The following is a 19,937-nucleotide window of genomic DNA, read 5'->3' on the forward strand; positions in this document are numbered from 1 at the left end:
ACACTGCGGAAATCCGGCGTCATACATATGATTGCGAAATATCCTCGTATGCTCCACAGGATCCTGGTATCCACCATACCTAGGCATTGCTAACACCGCATCAGGTGTTTGGTAAGACGGGGAGTCAGGGGTTTGCTCTACCAGCATCCATACTGTATACTCCTTGATAAATCTTTTCGTCATTGCTGCCCAATCGGTCTTAACATACATCGGCAGCGACATGTACCACATTAACGGTTCACCCATCAACGAATTACAAAACAAGCTAGTGATCTCTTCTTCTTTAAAACCCAAGGGTGCCATAGCCGACAAGTAAAAATGAAGGTGTTCCATAGGATCCTTATTGCCATTATACTTGCTAACCCTCGGTAGCGGACGCTTGATAGGTCCAATCTGCATTGCGAAGCGCTCTGCGGCCCTGTCCTCGGCTCTTTGGTACTTTTCTAAGAATAAATCTGATAATTGATCCCAATCATGCTTGCAAGAGTCGGGTAATGAGTGGAACCATTCCAAAGGCTCGCCTACCAGCGAATGATGAAACCACTGAGCAATCTCATCTACTCCGAAGGATTCAATAAACATGTTGCGCATATATTCACGCAAGTGCACCTCGGGATCTCTTCCTCCACTAAACAAACTCAAATCTGGCACAATAGTCCGAGACGACCCTTCTTCGGTCTCTTCAGCACTACCCTCATCATACGGTGCTCCACCATCTGACCCTTCTTCCATCGGTTCATCCTCTCGTTCCTCACCCAAGAAGGACACATACAGACCTTTTCCCACATTGCTTTTTTCGACGGAGTCCAACAACTCCTCTACATCTTCCTCAAAGGATTCCATCACTACAGTTTCTGTCAAACCAGCTCCGATCACGCTCACCCTATGATTAGGCAATGGATTGCGCCTAACAGAAGGGTTCGCTGACGAAGGATCAGCTATCTTCTTCTCCTCAATCAGATCTTGGATTTCGTGTTTCAGCCTCTCGCAATTCTCAATCGTATGTCCATAACTGCTGTGGAACTCATAGTACCCTCTAGCCTGAATCTGCGGAGTAGGCTGAGCTTTGTTATACGGGGTAAGGGCTTTCAACAATCCCTTTTTCTGCAGACGCTCGAAAACTTTAGCATAGGTCTGATCGAACTTGGCGAACCGCCTCTTTTCAATAGCATTAAGATCAACCACTTTCACTGCTGCGGATTCCGTACTCGTGCTAGGCCCTCCGGCACTATATCCAGACTTCGTCCACTTGGTATAAGCTTTCTTCGGCTCCCCATCACCTTCGACAGTCAAGGCACAACTATACATCTGATTGAAATCCGTAAACAGCATATACCGCAACTCATTCTTGATATACGGCAACGTGTTGCCAACCACCATTCGGATCTGATCCTGCTCGAGCGGCTTTTGTTTCATCACTGCGGCCTTAGCCCTCCATCTTTTCACAAAATCGGAAAAGGATTCCCCAGCCTGCTGCTTAGTGCTCTCTAACTCCTTCAAAGTGACCTCCAGCATGGTGTTAAAGCTATACTGAGCGATGAATGACTTCGCTAATTCTTTCCAATCCCTCTTTGTCACCATTGGTAACGCATGAAACCATGTGAGGGCAGCCCCCTCTAGGTAGGTGTTAAACAGCCCCAGGACTTGATCCTCAGTCAGGATCGTGTGTTTCATCACAGCAACATACTGATTCATGTGAGCGGTGGGATCTCCAGTTCCATCGAACTTTTTCATGTCGGGGAGCCGAAATTTCAAAGGCAAAGCTGTTGCCGATAAACAATTCTTCAAGTTATAAAAGTCCTGACTCCCGGAACTTCCCCCGCGCAAGTCCTGCACTTCCTGTGTGATGTGTTGCTTCCACTCCTCTTCCTTAGCTTTCTCTTTCTCTAACTGTTTTCGGATATAATCCTGATAATCCTCCTCGTTCCCAAAGCGAGGGCCATCGTTCACCTTATTCTCAGCACGCTTACTACCACTCTTGTTGTCCTTCAGTGCTAACTCAGCTAGCTGGGCCAAGATCGCGGCCAGCTGATCATTGATATTGTTCACAGAATTCTCCAATTCAGCCACTTTCTCGTCGGTCGCAGACATACTGACGGAAGACTGAGTATACCCAGATGAAGATGATTCAGAAGCCACAACTACTGATTTCGAACTGTCTACTCGTAGCTGATCAAACTGTCTGACAAGCCGATTACTCTCGCGAAACCACAATCGCTTAATGATGACGTCTGCGCGAACGGTATCCATTAGTATGTATGCATGATTTTTATATGCATGATTCGTGGTGTGTGCGTTTATTTATTTATGATTATAAGATAAGAAGAACAAACGTTAGTTCTATTTACATGTATCACAATATCTCTCTTCCACCCTTATTCCTCCACACACTCGTCGGTCCAGGTCTCTTTTCTAGGATTTTGGTTTTTGGCTCACATTGCGGTCCAGGGGACGCGTGATGCCGTCGATTATTGCGGGAAATTAAATCATTCATCAGACAACACAGTTCGTTTTGACGTATCCACGTTTGGTGACTAAGAAATTGACCAAGTTGGATTGTCCTTTCAGAATAACTCGTCTTTTGTCCTTTTGCGAGACGCATTAATTCGGGTTTTGACTCCCTTTGAGCGCGTCTCAGTTTTTAGACGTGGTTCGAGTTATTCTTCTAGTTCAATCGTTCATTATTGTCGATGACTCGTTCCCTTTTGTTCGCGTGGGTTCATGTCTCGATTTTGGATTACAACGGGATCTTTTGGATCTATCGAGAGACGTAACCACATGTTTATTTAGTGATGGAATCACTTTTGGATTTTATTTTAGGGAACGGACTCATCGCGTAACGCGTTTGTTCTTAGCGTCGAGGATCCGTTTGCTCATTTTAGCTACGTGAAAAAGACGGCGAGTCTTATTTTGAGCGCACAGTTAACCTTTCGGCTAGCAACAGTTCGTTGTTCTTCCCAATCCACGGGATATATCATCTTAGTGTGGTTATAGAAAACCAACCTTTCGTTAAATCGCGTGTTTGTTCGAAGCGAGGATATCACCGTTTTCTTTCCTTTAGGCGTGAATTTAAGCAAACATGTATATCGGGCCATATTTCTTGCAGTTTTGGTAACGGTCGAAATGATCGAGTCGTTAGTCAAAACCCGCAGTCTCGTCCATATGGTGCAATTATATGGTTTAGCTTAATTCGGCTTCGAGATTTTAAACGGGGTATACACTCGTCCGAGGCACGTATTCAACGACATTGGTTTATTTTCTTTAACTACTCTCGGTATTGATATATATCGTAGATTCGGAATGATTTTGGTCGTTTAGTTCATTTTTCTCTTCTTTATTTTCTTAGTCATCTGTACGGACACGTCCATTTCTCTTAAGAACGACACAAGGCATAACGTAAAAGCTCGTCTTTCATTCGGAAGGGACGGGCTACTTGTGCGAAACTTTTCGCGTTATGACAGGGTCGTTCAGGACAGAAATGTTCTTCGTTTTCGTTTCGTCTTGATCTCGTTTTATCCCAATTTATTTAAAGAATGTGGATAACGGCTATTGTTAATATAGTCTTTTGTATCGAAATGTAATTATCCTTAACATTAAACCGATTCATACTTAATACGTGCTTACGTCATAACACATTTCCTGAACACGTGCCTTCGTCGGGACACCGAAAGGGACAAGGCGGGTCGCACACGTTCATTCATATGAGATGACTAAGTCGTCTTTAGTTCAAATCGTTTCGATGTTTTAGGGTAATTAGTATGTCGATTCATGAGTATATATTAACGCATCGTCTCATTTTCTTTACATAATTTAGGATTAGACACGTATCATGGCGGTTTGAAAACACGAACTGATTCATTTATCACATCAAAAATAGTAACGGGTAATCCTATGGAAACTTCTAAGGCTACTATATGCTGACACGGCTGACCGCGGGACCTCACAGGACCGCACAGATTCGCCCCTAACGAATGGATGGGGACCCTCTGGCGCCTTACTGTAAGGGGGAACTTACGCTAGCCTCTTTCGAGCGACGAATGGACTCTCGCTAGAGGTTTCGCGGAAATTACCCAAAGGGTTTGCAATAATGCACATGAATGCATACGAAAAGAAGTAAAACGATCTGTCCCCGTTAAGGGCTTAATACACGCCTTCCGGAATCAAATTTCTCGCTTCCCCAGCAGAGTCGCCACTTGTTAGACGAGGTGCCGCGGCCTAATCTCCCGGGCGGACCGGGGGGTGGACAACCTCATGGCGACGTAAGCGGTGATTGGCACCGAAAGCAACCAATCGTGGAATCAAGCTGCTCGGCAGGACCGGAGCTCGGAGATATGGAAGAGTCGCCACCCACGAATGGGAAAATGAACACCGATCCCTTGCGGGAGACCGGTGTGGGTTCGGGAAACTTAGGTACGAGCCGAGAAGGCTAGCTCCTTTCCGGAGAAAGGCTACTAGGCACCCCGACATCGCCTGGTTATGAACCACCGGCCTCCTACTCAGCATGTTAGGCGATAACGGACTAATCGTATACTTCTTTAAGTTTAAAATTCATTTGAAACCCTTTTCTTTCTCTTTTTAGAAACCATTTTGAGCATATGATATTGAAAAGCCACCTCAGTAAAGAATCACCCATTTATGTTTATACATACACAGAGAGGGAATAAAGAAATGATTTATTTACAACCGTATTTAAATGTTATGTTGTGTGTCTATTCTACACTAACTTATTTCCCCAAAACGAGTTTTATTTACATGGTTCGCACCTTAATCGCCGTTGGAACGATTTAGGTGCGTTTTAAAACCCCGTTTGATGAAATTTACCCGAATCGCCGTTGGAACGACTTGAGTATTCGAAAACGTTTGAGATAAAAACCTTTTAATGAGAAAACATGGTTTAAACATACAAGTCAATTTTATTTTGTACAAATTCTTTAAGAAAATGATTCAAAAATTCTATTATTCGCAAAGAAAACGATTTTAATTACAATGTTCACTTGATCCGTCGTTGGAATAGACTAAGGTTTTAAAACGTGGTGTTTTGTGAAACAATTTGAAATATTAACAAGAATGACTCTATTTATTTACATTAGAAATCTAAAAAAAACTCATTAGTTTAAATAATTCAATTGAAACTCTCTTTTTGTGATTTATTTTCCCCACTTATTTTAATGGACTCTTTACTAATTATAATTACCATAATAAACCCATTTAAACCACCATCCATACTCAAACAAAGTCCACTTAAAACATGGACCCATGATGAAGCCCAAAAGAATAAAGAAAGCAATTCTAACATATATATATATATATATATATATATATATTTAAATCAAAAATAGAATATGAAAATAAAAGTTAATACAAAAGGAACTATATGTATATAAAAATAATAAGTACAATATATCTATACTTTGAAAATGTGAAAATAATAAGTAAATCCTATAACTAAGAAAATAACATTTACCCAAAAATAATTTCATTCAATAATCAAGATAACCCAAATATCCCAAAACTATATATATATGTATACATAACTAATATAGTTTTAAATATCAAAAATGACACATACTAATATTTATCCATTATTTCTCAAAATATCAAGTAACTAATATTCAAAACATAGCCTAAATCAATAAAAAGGAAATACATATATATATATATATATATATACTTATACTCATATTGTAAAATAGAATAAAAATGATATACAAATATTCTAAAATAAATATATACGCTAAGGTTCTAAAATAATTTAAAAAAACATATATTACGTAATTATACATATATATACTAAGGATCAAAAGCTTAAAAGTTAAGAAAAAGGGACTGAAATGACATTTTTTACATTTTGGCAGATTTACTGACGGAAAATCCGTTGGTAAACAGCATTTAGTGACAGAATTGGTAAATTACAGCAGCACTCCTAAATGTTTCCAGATTTATTCAACAGCTTTAAATTAAATCTAATTCAATCGTTTTGGATTTCCGAACTACCAAAAATGGATCATAGTCGAAAACGGAAGTTCCTAAAACGACGTTTTTATTTTAAAACATTATTTGGAAATTTCTTTTAAATTAAAATGTTATAATTACAACGTTTTTGATACCCGAACTACATTTTTATCGGATCACGGTTCGTACTGGGATATCAAAACGAGGTTTTTTATTTTAAAACAAAACCGAATTTTATTCAACACGAAACGAAAATTAAATAAATACGCTAATTAAATAAAATGTGACAAAATAAATAAATGACTAAATGAATAGAAACTATAGTATATAAAAAAAATAAATAGGAGAAGAGAATAAATTAAATAAAATAAAGAGTCTAGTCCTCGGATAATACCTTGAATTCGGTATCTGACAGTCGAAGCCGATTGATTCCACGAACCGCGAGCTTCCGTTTTTTATGAAAAATTTAGTAAAAATTGAACTTAGGGAATTTGGAGATTTTCAATTTTTAGGAAAAAAAATATTTTCTCCTAAAAAATCAACTTCTTCTCTCGAGAGCGTGCCACTTGCGGTGCGTCCGACGGACGCCGAGCGCACGTCCCGCGCCGCCGAGCCGCTAATTTTCCTTCGCTTATTATTCTTTATATATTTTTCAAAACTTCCGGAATCAATCGCTTCAACCGTCTTGTTTTCAGGTTTTCATCACAGGTCCTCCGACTCGGTGTCTACAGCACCTTAATCACCGTTGGAACGATTTAGGTGCGTTTTAAAACCTCGATTAGTGAAGTTTACTCGAGTCGCCATTGGAACGACTCAAGTGCTTTGGAAACGTTTGAGACAAAAACCTTTAGTTAAGAAAACGTGGTTAAACATACAAGTCAATTTTATTTTGTACAAATCCTTTAAGAAAATGATTCAAAAACTCTATTATTCACAAAGAAAGCGATTTTAATTACAATGTTCACTTAATCCGCCTTTGGAACGGATTAAGGTTTTAAAACGTGGTGTTTTGGAAACGATTTGAAATATTAACAAAAAACAACCCCATTTATTTACATTAGGAACCTCTAAAAATTCATTAGTTTAAATAATCAAATTGAAAACTCTCTTTCTTTTGATTTATTTTCCCCTCTTATTTAATGGACTCTCTCTACCTATTATAATTACAATAATAAACCCATTTAAAGCAAGATTCATAATCAAATAAAGCCCATTTGAAACATGGACCCATGAATGATCCAAAAGAATAAAGAAAGTACTTCTAGCATATATATATATACATTTAAATCAAAAAGAGAATATGAAAATAAAAGTTAATAAAAGGAAACTATATAATACATATATGAAAATATTAGATAAAATACATTTATACTTTAAAGATGTGAAAATAGTAAATAAATCTCGTAAATAAGAACATAACATTTACTCAAAATAATTTCATTCAATAACCAATAAAATAACCCAAATATCCCAAAACTACATATATACATAACTATTATAGTTTTAAATATCAAAAAATAACATATACTAATATCTATTGATTATTTTCCAAAATGCCCAAGTAGATACCCTTCAAAATAGAATCTAATATAACTCAAATGAATAAAATAAAAGAAAACATATATATACATATACTTATGTTTAAAAATTGAATAAAGAATGATATACAAATATCCTAAATAATTATATACACTAAGTATCTAAAATAGTTTGAAAAACATAAATTACATAACTATACATATATATATTAAGGATTAAAAGCTTAAAAGTTGAGAAAAAGGGACTGAAATGGCATTTTTTACGTTTTGGCAGATTTACCGATGGAAAATCCATCGGTAAATAGCAATTAGTGACAGAAATGGCAAATTACAGCAGCACTCTAATTGTTTCCAGATTTATTCAAAAGCTTTAAATTAAATCTAATTCAATCGTTTTGGATTTCCGAACTACCAAAAATGGATCATAGTCAATAACGGAAGTTCCTAAAACGATGTTTTTATTTTAAAACATTATTTGGAAATTTCTTTTAAATTAGAAACTTATAATTTCAACGTTTTTCGATACCCGAACTACCTTTTTATCGGATCACGGTTCGTATTGGGATATCAAAACGAGGTTTTCTATTTTAAAACAAAACCGAATTTTATTCAACACGAAACGAAAATTAAATAAATACGCTAATTAAATAAAACGTGATAAAATAAATAACTAATCAAATAAAGAAACTATAACATAAAAAATAAATAGAAGAAGAGAATAAATAAAATAAAATAAAATAAAAGAGTCTAGTCCTCGGATAATACCTTAAATTCGGTATCTGACAGTCGAAGCCGATCGATTCCACGAGTCGCGATCTTCCTTTTTTTTTATATTTTTTAGTAAAAGTTTAACTTTAGGAAACTCGGAATTTTTGAGAAAAAAAAATATTTTTCTCAAAAAAATTCACTTTCTCTCTCTAAAAATTTTTAGAGTGAGAAAGGCTCCAAGAAATCCCCTACTCCATTGGGATCCGTGCCCCTTATATAGGAAAACGGGTCCCGGAAACTTTGGGCGACGCCCGAGCAAAATTGGGCGTCGCCCAAAGTCGTTGGGCGGCCGCCCAACATCACGTTGGGCTACCGCCCAACATTGTTGGGCGGCCGCCCAACGATTGTTGGGCGATCGCCCAACAATGGTTGGGCAGTCGCCCAACAGCGTTGGGCGAGCGCCCAACGCGCGGTTGGGCGCTCGAGCCCCCCTACCTTTGGGCTTCCGCCCAACGCGATTGGGCACTCGCTCAACGGCCGCCGGGGAGCGCCTCGCGCCGTCGGGCGTGCATGCCCCGCGGCCGTCGAACTCGCGTTCCGCGTCGTCGGTCGTTCACGCGTCGTGACCGCCAAACGCGTGTTCCGCGCTGCCGGTTGCACACGTCCCGTGGCCGACGAGCGCGCGTCCCGTGCCGCCAAGCTCGTGCCTTGCTCGGACACCGAGCGCGTACTATTCATGGTTGGGTGCGTGCGTCCGACAGACGTCGAGCGCGTGCTTCGCGTCGTCGAGCGTGCGTCCGACTGTCGTCGAATGCGCATCGGCCGCCGCTAAGCACTCGCACCATGCCGTTAAGCATTCGCGAGCTATCCGATCGACAACAGCGACCGACTGTAACTTATTTATTTTATTATTTTTGAAACTTTCAGAATCAATCGCTTCAACCGTCTTGTTTTCAGGTTTTCATCACAGGTCCTCCGACTCGGTGTCTACAGCTGTCTATATACCATAGTTTTGACTTCTCCACGCATGTCAAACTGACCTGCATTTTAAACTATTCATTTTTAGGTACCCAATTCCTTTTGGGTCCTTTCTTGTTAGTATAAACAGGTGCAAAATCATATTTTAACTTGTGACGGCATACTTTTATGGTGTGGCCTGGCTTACCACAGAAATCACAAAAAGGTACCCTTTGTGGGTTGAACTGAGTATGGTCAGCATTATTGTGTTGGGCATGCCAACATACTTTTGTGGTATGCCCTTTTCTTCCGCAGAAGTCACATTGGACAGTCCGCTTGTTATGCCAACACACATCCTTTGTGTGTCCCCTTTTTCCACAACACTCACATTGAGTGAATTGCTTATGCTGACTAGTATTTGCGTACTCAGCATGGGATTTATTTCTATTTGAGCCCTTCCCTTGACTCTGTAACATTGTGATATCCTTTCTAAGTTTATTTGACTCAGATTGAACCTCCGTGACAACCTTATGTAAGATTTGCATGTTGGTATGCAAGTCAGAGTTGTCCTGGAGAAGATATCGGAGGTCACTCAGCTTGACCTCTTCAATCTCATCACAGCGCCTGCTGAGTGCCTTAATCTTTTTGTTATATTTTTTGGTTAGTGTATATAAGTCACTCAGGGCATTTACCATTTCGTTTATAAGTAAGAGTAAGGATGTTACCTCATTGCTGTGATCCTCCTGGTCAGTTTCATCAGAAAGGTCAGCTTGCTCAGATTGGGATCGGTCAGCTCCATCATCCGCCATAAAGCATATGTTGGCTGTTTCATTTTGCTCAGCTTCAGATGATGTTGATTCGTCACTGTCACTCCATGTGGCTACCATAGCCTTTTTGCTTCCCTTCTTTTCTTTCTTGAGATTGGGACAGCTTGACTTGATATCCCCAGTTTGATGACACTCAAAACATGTGACAGACTTCGAGCTGTCCTTCTTGTACTTGTCACTTGACTCAGCTTTATACTTATCATTTCTTCTAAATGACCTTTTGCTATTTCTATCATTTCTCCTGAACAGCTTTTTCATCTTTCTGGTGAACATGGCCAATTCCTCATCATCAGTTGACTCCGCTTCAGTTGAGTCAGCTTTCATGACAAGTGACTTTTGTTTCTTGTCTTCTGATTTTTCTTTCTCTTTGGCTTCAAAGTTTTTCATAGAGATTTCATGGGTCAGCAGGGATCCGATCAACTCATCATATTTGTAGGTAGTCAAGTCTTGGGCTTCTTCTACAGCTGTTTTCTTTGCTTGCCAGGTCTTGGGCAGACTTCTCAGAATTTTCTTCACCTGTTCTTCTTCAGTGAAGTTCTTTCCAAGCCTTTTTAGCTCATTTATAATGTTTGTGAACCTTGCCTTCATTTCTGAGATGTCTTCATTCTCCTTCATTTCAAACAGCTCGTAGAGTCTCATATGTTGATTGACTTTAGACTCCTTAACTTTGCTTGTGCCTTCATAGGTTACTTCAAGCTTCTTCCAAATCTCCTGTGCTGACTCGCAACCTGAAATCTTATTGTATTCTGCAGCATCTAACGCACAGTGAAGCATGTTTATAGCCGAAGCATTATTTTGTAATTTTCTGAGGTCATCCTCTGTCCACTCAGCCTCACTTTTAACAATTTTCTCATCGTTAACAGTTTTGTATGGCACATGTGGACCTTGAACAATTGCAAGCCATGCACTCATGTTTGTGGCTTGAATAAAGTTTTTCATCCTATTCTTCCAGAATGTATAATTTGACCCAAAGAATAGGGGAGGTCTAGTGATTGATAGTCCTTCAGGGAGTATCTGTGTTGTTTGGTTTCCTGGAAGGAACCGAGTGCTATTCTCACCCATTTTTAGGGATCAGCTCAAGATTGTTAAATCTTTGAGTAGTGAGCTTAGGCTCTGATACCACTTGTTGGTCCTTGGTAATTAGTTCCAAGGGGGGGGGTTAGGAACTAATATAACTTTTTCACGTTTTAATTAAGCTGACTGGAAGTTATTTTGAGAATTTATTAACTTAGCCTTTGGTCAGCTTGGTGAGATATATCTCAGGACAGCTTTAGTCAGATGTTGACCAAAGTTGTTTTCTTGAGAGTTAAGAATTGACACTCTTGGAGGTCAGCTTCTAACTCAGCACCACTTACTTACTCAAGATCAGCTTAGGCAATTTATATATGCTGAGTAAATAAAGCAAACAACACATGCAATTATAAGAGAGAGTTTAAAGATTACTCAGTATCACTTATCCTGGTTCGGCCTCTCTGCCTACGTCCAGTCCCCAGAGTCCTCCGGGCTTTTTGAATCCAATACTGAGCTCTTTAAAGGTAGAGCACAAACCAATTACAAGGCAGTTGAATATGCAAGAGTACCTTTCTCTATTCGTCTACTCAACTCCTACTAAGTGCTACAACCCAGCACCTAGATTTCTCTACCACTGAAATGCTTATAGCCAAGCACTCAGCTTAACACTCTCAATATTCCTATTGATCACAGACTTGTTCTTTTTGAACTAAAGAACACTTTAGATGATTACAAATCAATCTAGCATTTACACATAGAATAGAAAAGTTGGTGTAAGATCCTTTTTGTATTTGAGTGCTTTTGAAACTTTCTCTCTTGTATTTTTCTTTCGATGCTTCAGTGTGTTGTCCAAGTTTTTCGCTTGTCCTTTTATAGAAGGAAATCTGTAGATTTGATCGTTTTGAAATGTCTTGACCGTTAACATCAAAACGGCTCTTTTGGGGAACAATTTCTGGACAGCTTCAGACTGCACCGCCATTCCCTTTCTCTGTTTTCTTCAGGCGTCAGGTTTGTCTTCTAGCGTCTGGTTTGTCTTGTTGTGCCAGTTGTCTGTTTCCAATAATCCAACGTCCCATGACTCTTGGAATTAGTCTTTTAGGTGTCTTCGAGGTTCCAATTATTGATGCAGAGGATTGGCAGACTTTGTCCTTTAGTGAACGGATCCTTTATGCTGTCCTGACTGTCACTCAGCTTCGTTTTTTCTCTTCGAGTATTCAACGTTCATGCTGAGTTCCTTCTAGGTCAGCTCCGTTTTGTTTAACCGCTCTTGAAGAAATCTTCAACTTTAGTCAGCTTCGTTTTGTTTCTGAATTTTACTCCACTCAGCTTCCATTCTGTCATTCTGAGTTCCGTTCTACTGAGATTCGCTTGTGCTGACTTTTGTCCTGTCTTTACTTTATATATTTTTGCACTCAATATGTAACAAACATATTAGTACAATTAAATCAAAGCATCTAAATTTAATTGCCTCTTAATCATGGATGATTTTGTCAAATCAAAATCTTGTGGAAAGGTGATTCAACACATAGGAACTAAGTGGGTTTTTAGAAATAAGCTAGACGAGCAAGGTAATGTAGTCAGGAACAAAGCCCGACTTATAGCTCAAGGCTATAATCAGCAAGAAGGCATTGACTATGGTGAGACCTTTGCTCCCGTTGCTAGGTTAGAGGCTATACGGATATTATATGCATATGCTAGCTTCATGAACTTCAAACTATTTCAAATGGATGTCAAGAGTGCATTTCTTAATGGATTTATAAACGAAGAGGTATATGTTAGTCATCCTCCTAGGTTTGAAGATCCAAAATTTCCAAACCACATTTATAAACTCAAGAAGGCCCTATACGGCCTGAAGCAAGCACCACGTGCTTGGTACGAGAGGTTGACCAGTTTCCTGCTGACCAGGAACTACGTCAGAGGTAAAGCTGACACAACCTTATTCATTAAGAAAAAGGGTAAAGATATCCTGGTGGCACAAATATACGTAGATGATATTATCTTTGGTGCCACTAATGAATCTATGTGCAAGGAATTTAGTAAACAGATGCAAACTGATTTCGAGATGTCTATGATGGGTGAACTCAACTTCTTCCTTGGACTTCAAATCAAGCAAAGGAAGAATGACATCTTCATTAGTCAGTCTAAGTATGCCAAAGAAATGTTAAAAAAATTCGATATGGAAGAATGTAAGCCCATATCTACCCCAATGGGTACTGACACTGTCCTTTGCGCTGACGAGAAAGGTAAGTCAGTAGACAGCAGGTTATATCGAGGTATGATTGGCTCTCTACTTTATCTAACTGCTAGTAGGCCTGACATTCAATACTCAGTATGTTATTGTGCAAGATATCAAGCTGGCCCCAGAGAATCTCACTATATTGCTGTAAAAAGAATTTTTAGATATTTGCAGAGCTCAGTTAATGCAGGTTTATGGTATCCAAACTCAAATGACTTCACACTCATTGGATACACTGACGCTGACTATGGACGAGATAAGCTAGAGCGTAAGAGTACTTCAGGAGGATGTCATTTCCTAGGAAGCTATCTAGTATCTTGGTTCAGCAAGAAGCAATCGTCAGTGGCCCTGTCTACAACTGAAGCTGAGTACATTGCTACTGGAAGCTGTGTGGCTCAAGTCCTATGGATTAAGCAACAGCTTGAGGATTATGGTGTACAAACAAAAACAATCGAAGTTAAATGTGACAACAAGAGCGCCATTGACTTATCCAAAAATCCAATCCAACACAGCAGGATGAAGCATGTCAGCATAATGCATCACTTCATCAGAGATCATGTACTCAAGGGTGAGATCAAGCTGACCTACATTCCAACAGATGAACAGCTTGCGGATATCTTTCCGAAGCCTTTGGCTCGTAACCAATTTAACATACTAATGGAAGCTATCGGTATGTCTAATCCTCTTCAATAGAATTCTATGCTTAAATGAATATTGAGTGATTTTTACATGCTGAGTGATTAGTAACTATTGCATGCTGAGCTATTATGAACTACATGAAATCACTTCATGCTGAGTAGACATACGTACTGAGTGATTTTCATAAGCTGAGTTACTAAGCATACAAATACTTCCTTCTACGCAAAACTGTGCACTCAGAACCTTAAACGTTTGGTATTCTAAGAAACTGAGTAAACCCACTTGCACAATTAATGCTAGCACGCGCATTAAATAGCCACCTAGGATGACGTAAGAGCAATAATTAGAAAACACATGCGCCGAATATGTCATAAATGCCAGGATCTCTGTCGTTTGATCATCTTGAGGTTAAACCGCCACTCCGACCTATCAGATCAACTCGACACTTCTATAAATAGTGGACGATTTCCCACTGAACCCTCTTTACACTTGAAATCTTTGGCATTCAATCTCTCTCTCTCTCAAATCCCAAAATCCTCTCAAATTCTCTCAAAGAATCATGTCTAACGATTCTCAAAACATCTCCGGTGCCGATTACGATGACAATCGCTCCGATGAAAATCCTTCGTCTCATAATGAGCAGGAACATGAGGAGACTTCAACTAAGTCTTAAGGACATGGTCAGCCTGACCAATCTAAGGTCATCACTCCAAGTAAGAATCCCCAAGCCGACCAAGCAACTCCATCAAAGAAACAAAAAAAGAAGGAGAAGAAACCTAAGGAAAGAACATACTCTCCTGTATTCACAAGTGTGAGAGGCTGTAAGGTTGATCGTTCCCACTGGTTTTCAAAGGGGTTTGTGGAAGCTGAACAACCTTTTTGCGAATGGATCTCCAAAAATGGCTGGACCGAGCTATTTTCCATCCGTGAAGCCACCTATCCAGAATTGGTAAGGGAATTTTACACCAATTTGAAAGTTGCTGATGATGATTATGATTACATGGTTACCACGGTCAAGGGCAAGGAAATTTTCGTTAACCCTCCCTATCTCGCTACACTGCTTAAGCTGAAGAATGAAGGTACCGAACTCAGGGGCACAAACGATCACACCAAAATCAAATACCCTAGTGAGTTCTGTAAACCCGCTGGCCACAAAGGGGAAATTGCTAGCACTTGTATGGGTCAAAGTCAGAAAATGGCCCACTATATCCTGACCAATTTCTTATTCCCCAAGGTCAACTCCACCTCCTCTGCGTCTAACTTTGAGCAGTGCTTTATCTGGCACATGCTGACCTACAAGCCACTCAACATGCCCGTCTTTCTTATCAACGCATTCCAGCGAAATACCGGCACACTCAGGATGGGATCTCTTATCACCAGGATACTCAAAGACTACAAGGTGAGCTTAGTCGAGGAAATTGAAGTTTGGGGTATAGAAATTACTGCTGGCATTCTATTCGGTTTGTTCTACGACCAACCCATCAAACCCAAGAAAGGAAAGGGAGTTGAGGCTGAAGGAAATGAGGAAGGGGATAATTGTTGAAACACCTTTCCACATAATTTTGATTTGACAAAATTGTTTAAGTATAATTGAAATACATATTCTAAACACACTAAGTTTAAATGCTTTGATTTATTCTACTAATGTGTTTGTTCAATGTTGAGTTAAAACTGTTTATAAGACACAAGAATTAAAAGGCACAAGCCCAATACAGAAGTCAAGGCCCAAGTCAAACAACTCAGTACAACTCAGCCCGCGTTTGTCAAGACGTTGCCGTTTTGAACAAAACGCAACTCAGCAAAAGAAGGATCTAGAAGACCTTCGGGAACAACTTCAAAATGAAGCTGCTGAGTAGATTCGGCAAACGTACAAGACAACAGCTGGCTAATGAAAACTTCCAGACAAAGTATTTCTACTTTGGGTAAAGTTCAGACGACACAGTATGCTGTCCAGTTGACTTTACCATAAAAGGAGAGACAGTCTGCTGAGCTGACCGAGGACAGAAGATACACAATTCTGATTGGCCGAGAGCTCTGAGCAAGTCAGGATGACAACGATAGGTAGCCGTTTCCCTCCAACGGTTATTTCGAAATTCGAAATGACCGATGCCCAGACGTCTCTATAAATAGTGCCATCAGAAGCTTCACTCAATACAGAACTTGATCAAGCCATTACGCTGACCAAATTTCTACACAAGTTCTGTAAGCAAAGAAGCAAAGCAAATCTTACACTACAATTCTTATATATGTGTAAAAGTCTAGAGTGATTATTTCAATCGTCTAAAGTGTCTTAGCAAATCTTTGTATAGGACAAAACACTTATCATTTCTAGAGATTAGAAAGGAGAGGCTGAGTACTCGGTTATAGTACTCAGCGAGAGATTAGGACTGAGTAGAGGTATAGAGGAAGGTACTCTTGTTATACTCAGTTGCTAAGATTGTAAAAGGTTTGAGGCTCTACCTTTAAAGAGCTCAGTAGAGGATTCGAAATCTCGGAACGTGTTCCGGGGACAGGACGTAGGCTTAGAAGAAGCCGAACCTGGATAAATCTGCTGAGTAAAGTATTTCTTACCTTTAACTCCTTATTTATATTGCTTGCTTAAAATAACCAAAAACTGACCAAGTAAAGAGGTCAAGTTTGAGTTGTGCGCATTAAACGTCTGAGCTCAGGAATAGACTCTAAGTGCTATCTCCTGACTCAAGCTAAGAAACTGACCTAGTCACCAGTTGACTAAGCCAGTATCTTGCTGTTTACTCAGCGCCGCTGTTAAAACCTTCTTCCTTAGAAAAAGAAGTCTGCCCTAATTGCAAAAAAGTTTAAATAGTTCCTAACCCCCCCCCTTGGAACTATACTTGCAACCTTACAAGGGACCAACAAGTGGTATCAGAGCTTAAAAGCTCACTGTAAAAGGTCTAACAACCTTGAGCTGATCCCTACCATGGGCGAAAACAGCACTCGGTTTCTCCCTGGAAACCAAACAACTCAGATACTGCCTGAGGGGCTATCCATTACTAGGCCTCCCCTATTCTTCGGGTCAAACTATACCTTCTGGAAGAATAGGATGAAAAATTTCATTCAGGCTACAAACATGAGTGCCTGGCTATCTATAGTCCAAGGCCCATTTGTACCTGTCGAAGTTGTGGCTGGCCAAACAGTTGTAAAAGCTAAGGCCAAATGGACAGAGGATGATCTTAAGAAGCTCCAAAACCATGCTTCGGCTATCAATATGCTTCACTGTGCGCTCGATGCTGCAGAATATAACAAAATCTCAGGTTGTGAGTCGGCACAAGAGATCTAGAGAAAGCTGGAAGTCACCTACGAGGGAACAAATAAAGTAAAGGAGTCCAAGGTGAATCAGCAGATGAGACTGTACGAGCTGTTCGAGATGAACAATGATGAGGGCATTTCAGACATGAATGCAAGGTTCACCAACATCATTAATGAGCTCAAGAGACTTGGAAAAATCTTCACTGAGGAAGAACAAGTCAAAAAGATACTCAGGAGTCTTTCTAAAGATTGGCAAGCAAAGAAGACATCAGTTGAAGAAGCTCAGGATTTAACCACCTATAAATATGACGAACTCATCGGTTCATTGCTGACCCATGAGATATCCATGAAGAACTTCGAGGTGAAGGAAAAATCTGAAGACAAGAAGCAGAAATCCCTTGTCATGAAAGCTGACTCCACTGACGGGAGCTCAACTGATGATGAGGAGATGGCTATGTTCACAAGGAAGATGAAAAGGCTATTCAGGAAAAATGACAAATACTCTAAAAAGCCTTACAGAAAGTTTGACAAGTATAAAGCTGACTCAAGCGATAGCAAATACAAAAAGGATAGCTCAAAGCCCATTACATGCTTTGAGTGCCATCAAACTGGCCATATTAAGTCAAGCTGCCCCACACTGAGGAAATACAAGAAAAGCGGGAAGAAGGCAATGGTGGCTACTTAGAGTGACAGTGATGAGTCTTCATCCACAGAAACTGAGGCCACCGAGTCAGTGAAGATATGCTTCATGGCTGACGAACTTGCTGAGCCATGCATCTCTGAGCATGCTGACATATCCGTCGTATCAGATGACGAGGAGCAATCAAATGAGGTAATTACTCTTCCCCAGCTCAGAAACGATATGGTTAATGCCCTTAGTGATCTCTACACACTTGTCAAGAAGTGTAATAAGAAAGTTAGAGCACTCAGCAGGCGCTGTGACGAAGTGGAAGAGGTCAAACTGAGTGACCTCAGATTCCTTCTTCAGGACAATACAACTCTCCATGATAACATGAAGATCATACATGAGTCTATCTCTGAAGTCCAGTCAGTTTCAAAGAAACTGAGAAAGGACATCACAACTATCCAGAACCAACTAAAGGTTCCAAATAAAAGAAACAGTCCTCTGAGAACTCAGTACCAAGGTACTCAGCAGAGATGGAATCCCCAGCGAAAAGTCCAGTGTGACTTTTGTGGGAAGTTAGGACACACCACTAAGGTGTGCTGGCACGCTCAGCACTGGGGTGCTGACAAGTCAGTGAAACATCCTAAACAGAAGGTCAGTTGTGACTTCTGTGGAAAGAATGGCCATACTATCCATGTATGCCGCCATAAAATAAAATATGATGCTTTACCTGTTGCACCTAACAAGCAAGGACCCAAAAAGAATTGGGTACCTAAAAGTAACTAGTTACAATGCAGGTAAGCCTGAGATGTGCCGAGAAGTCAAAGATGTGGTATATTGACAGCGCATGCTCAAGGCATATGACGGGTGATGAAACTCAGTTCATCACGTTTGAACGTAAACGAGGAGGAAGTGTAAGTTTTGGAGACAACAAGAAGGGTAAGATAGTAGGGTCAGGAACCATCGGAGGTAATCCTACTATTGAATCTGTCTCCCTAGTCAGCGGACTCAAATATAACTTACTCAGCGTAGCTCAGCTATGTGACAATGGGAGAAAAGTTATATTTGATGCTACTGGATGTAAAATATACAAGGGTAATACAAATGAGTTAATCTTAACTGCCCCTCGCATAGATAATGTCTTTATGCTAGACTTAGAGAAAAAGTTTTCAAAAACTGTGTGCTTAGTATCAAAGGAAGAGAATTCCTGGCTATGGCACAGGAGACTTGGTCATGTAAGCATGGACCTCCTGGCCAAATTAGCAAGAAAGCAATTGGTTGAGGGACTGCCCGAACTTAAATTTGAAAAAGATCAACTATGCCACGCTTGCCAAGCTGGAAAACAAACCAAACAATCTTTTCATAGCAAAAATATTGTCTCAACTAAACGTCCGTTAGAGTTACTACACTTGGATCTCTTCGGTCTAGTCCAGCCGCTGAGTCTGGGTGGAAGAAGATTTTCCTTGGTCATTGTAGATGACTTCTCTCGGTATACGTGGGTCATCTTGCTGACCAGCAAGGATGAAACCTTTGAGACATTTTCAAATTTGGTTAGAAAAATTGAAAATGAAAAAGACCTAAAATTAGCTCACATCCGTAGTGATAATGGCGGAGAATTCAAAAACCAAAAGTTTGTTGAATTCTGTGAAGCCAGCGGCATTGACCACAATTTTTCTGCTCCTAGAACACCTCAGCAAAATGGGGTTGTAGAAAGGAAGAACAGAACTCTGGTTGAAATAGCCAGGACAATGCTGGATGAGCATAGGCTTCTAAAGTATTTTTGGGGAGAGGCTGTTAACACAGCGTGCTATATTCTTAATAGGGCTCTAGTTAGACCTATACTAAAGAAAACCTCCTATGAACTTTGGAAAGGACGAAAGCCCAATATTGGATACTTTCGTGCCTTTGGCTGTAGATGTTTTATTTTAAATACCAAAGATAGCTTAGCAAAGTTTGATTCAAAAGCTGATGAGGCTATCTTTTTGGGCTACTCAACAAACAGCAAAGCATACATAGTTTTTAATAAGCGAACTCAAGTTTTAGAAGAGTCAGTACATGTAGAGTTCAACGAAACTAACCCTGCAGGTAGATACCAGCCGCTGACCAAAGATGATCCACACTCAGTAACCACTGCTGACCAAGAACCAGCTACTGAGTCATTCACGAAAAGGCTGACC

The sequence above is a fragment of the Euphorbia lathyris genome, chromosome 10 (assembly GCF_963576675.1).
Source record: "Euphorbia lathyris chromosome 10, ddEupLath1.1, whole genome shotgun sequence".
Lineage (NCBI taxonomy): Eukaryota > Viridiplantae > Streptophyta > Magnoliopsida > Malpighiales > Euphorbiaceae > Euphorbia > Euphorbia lathyris.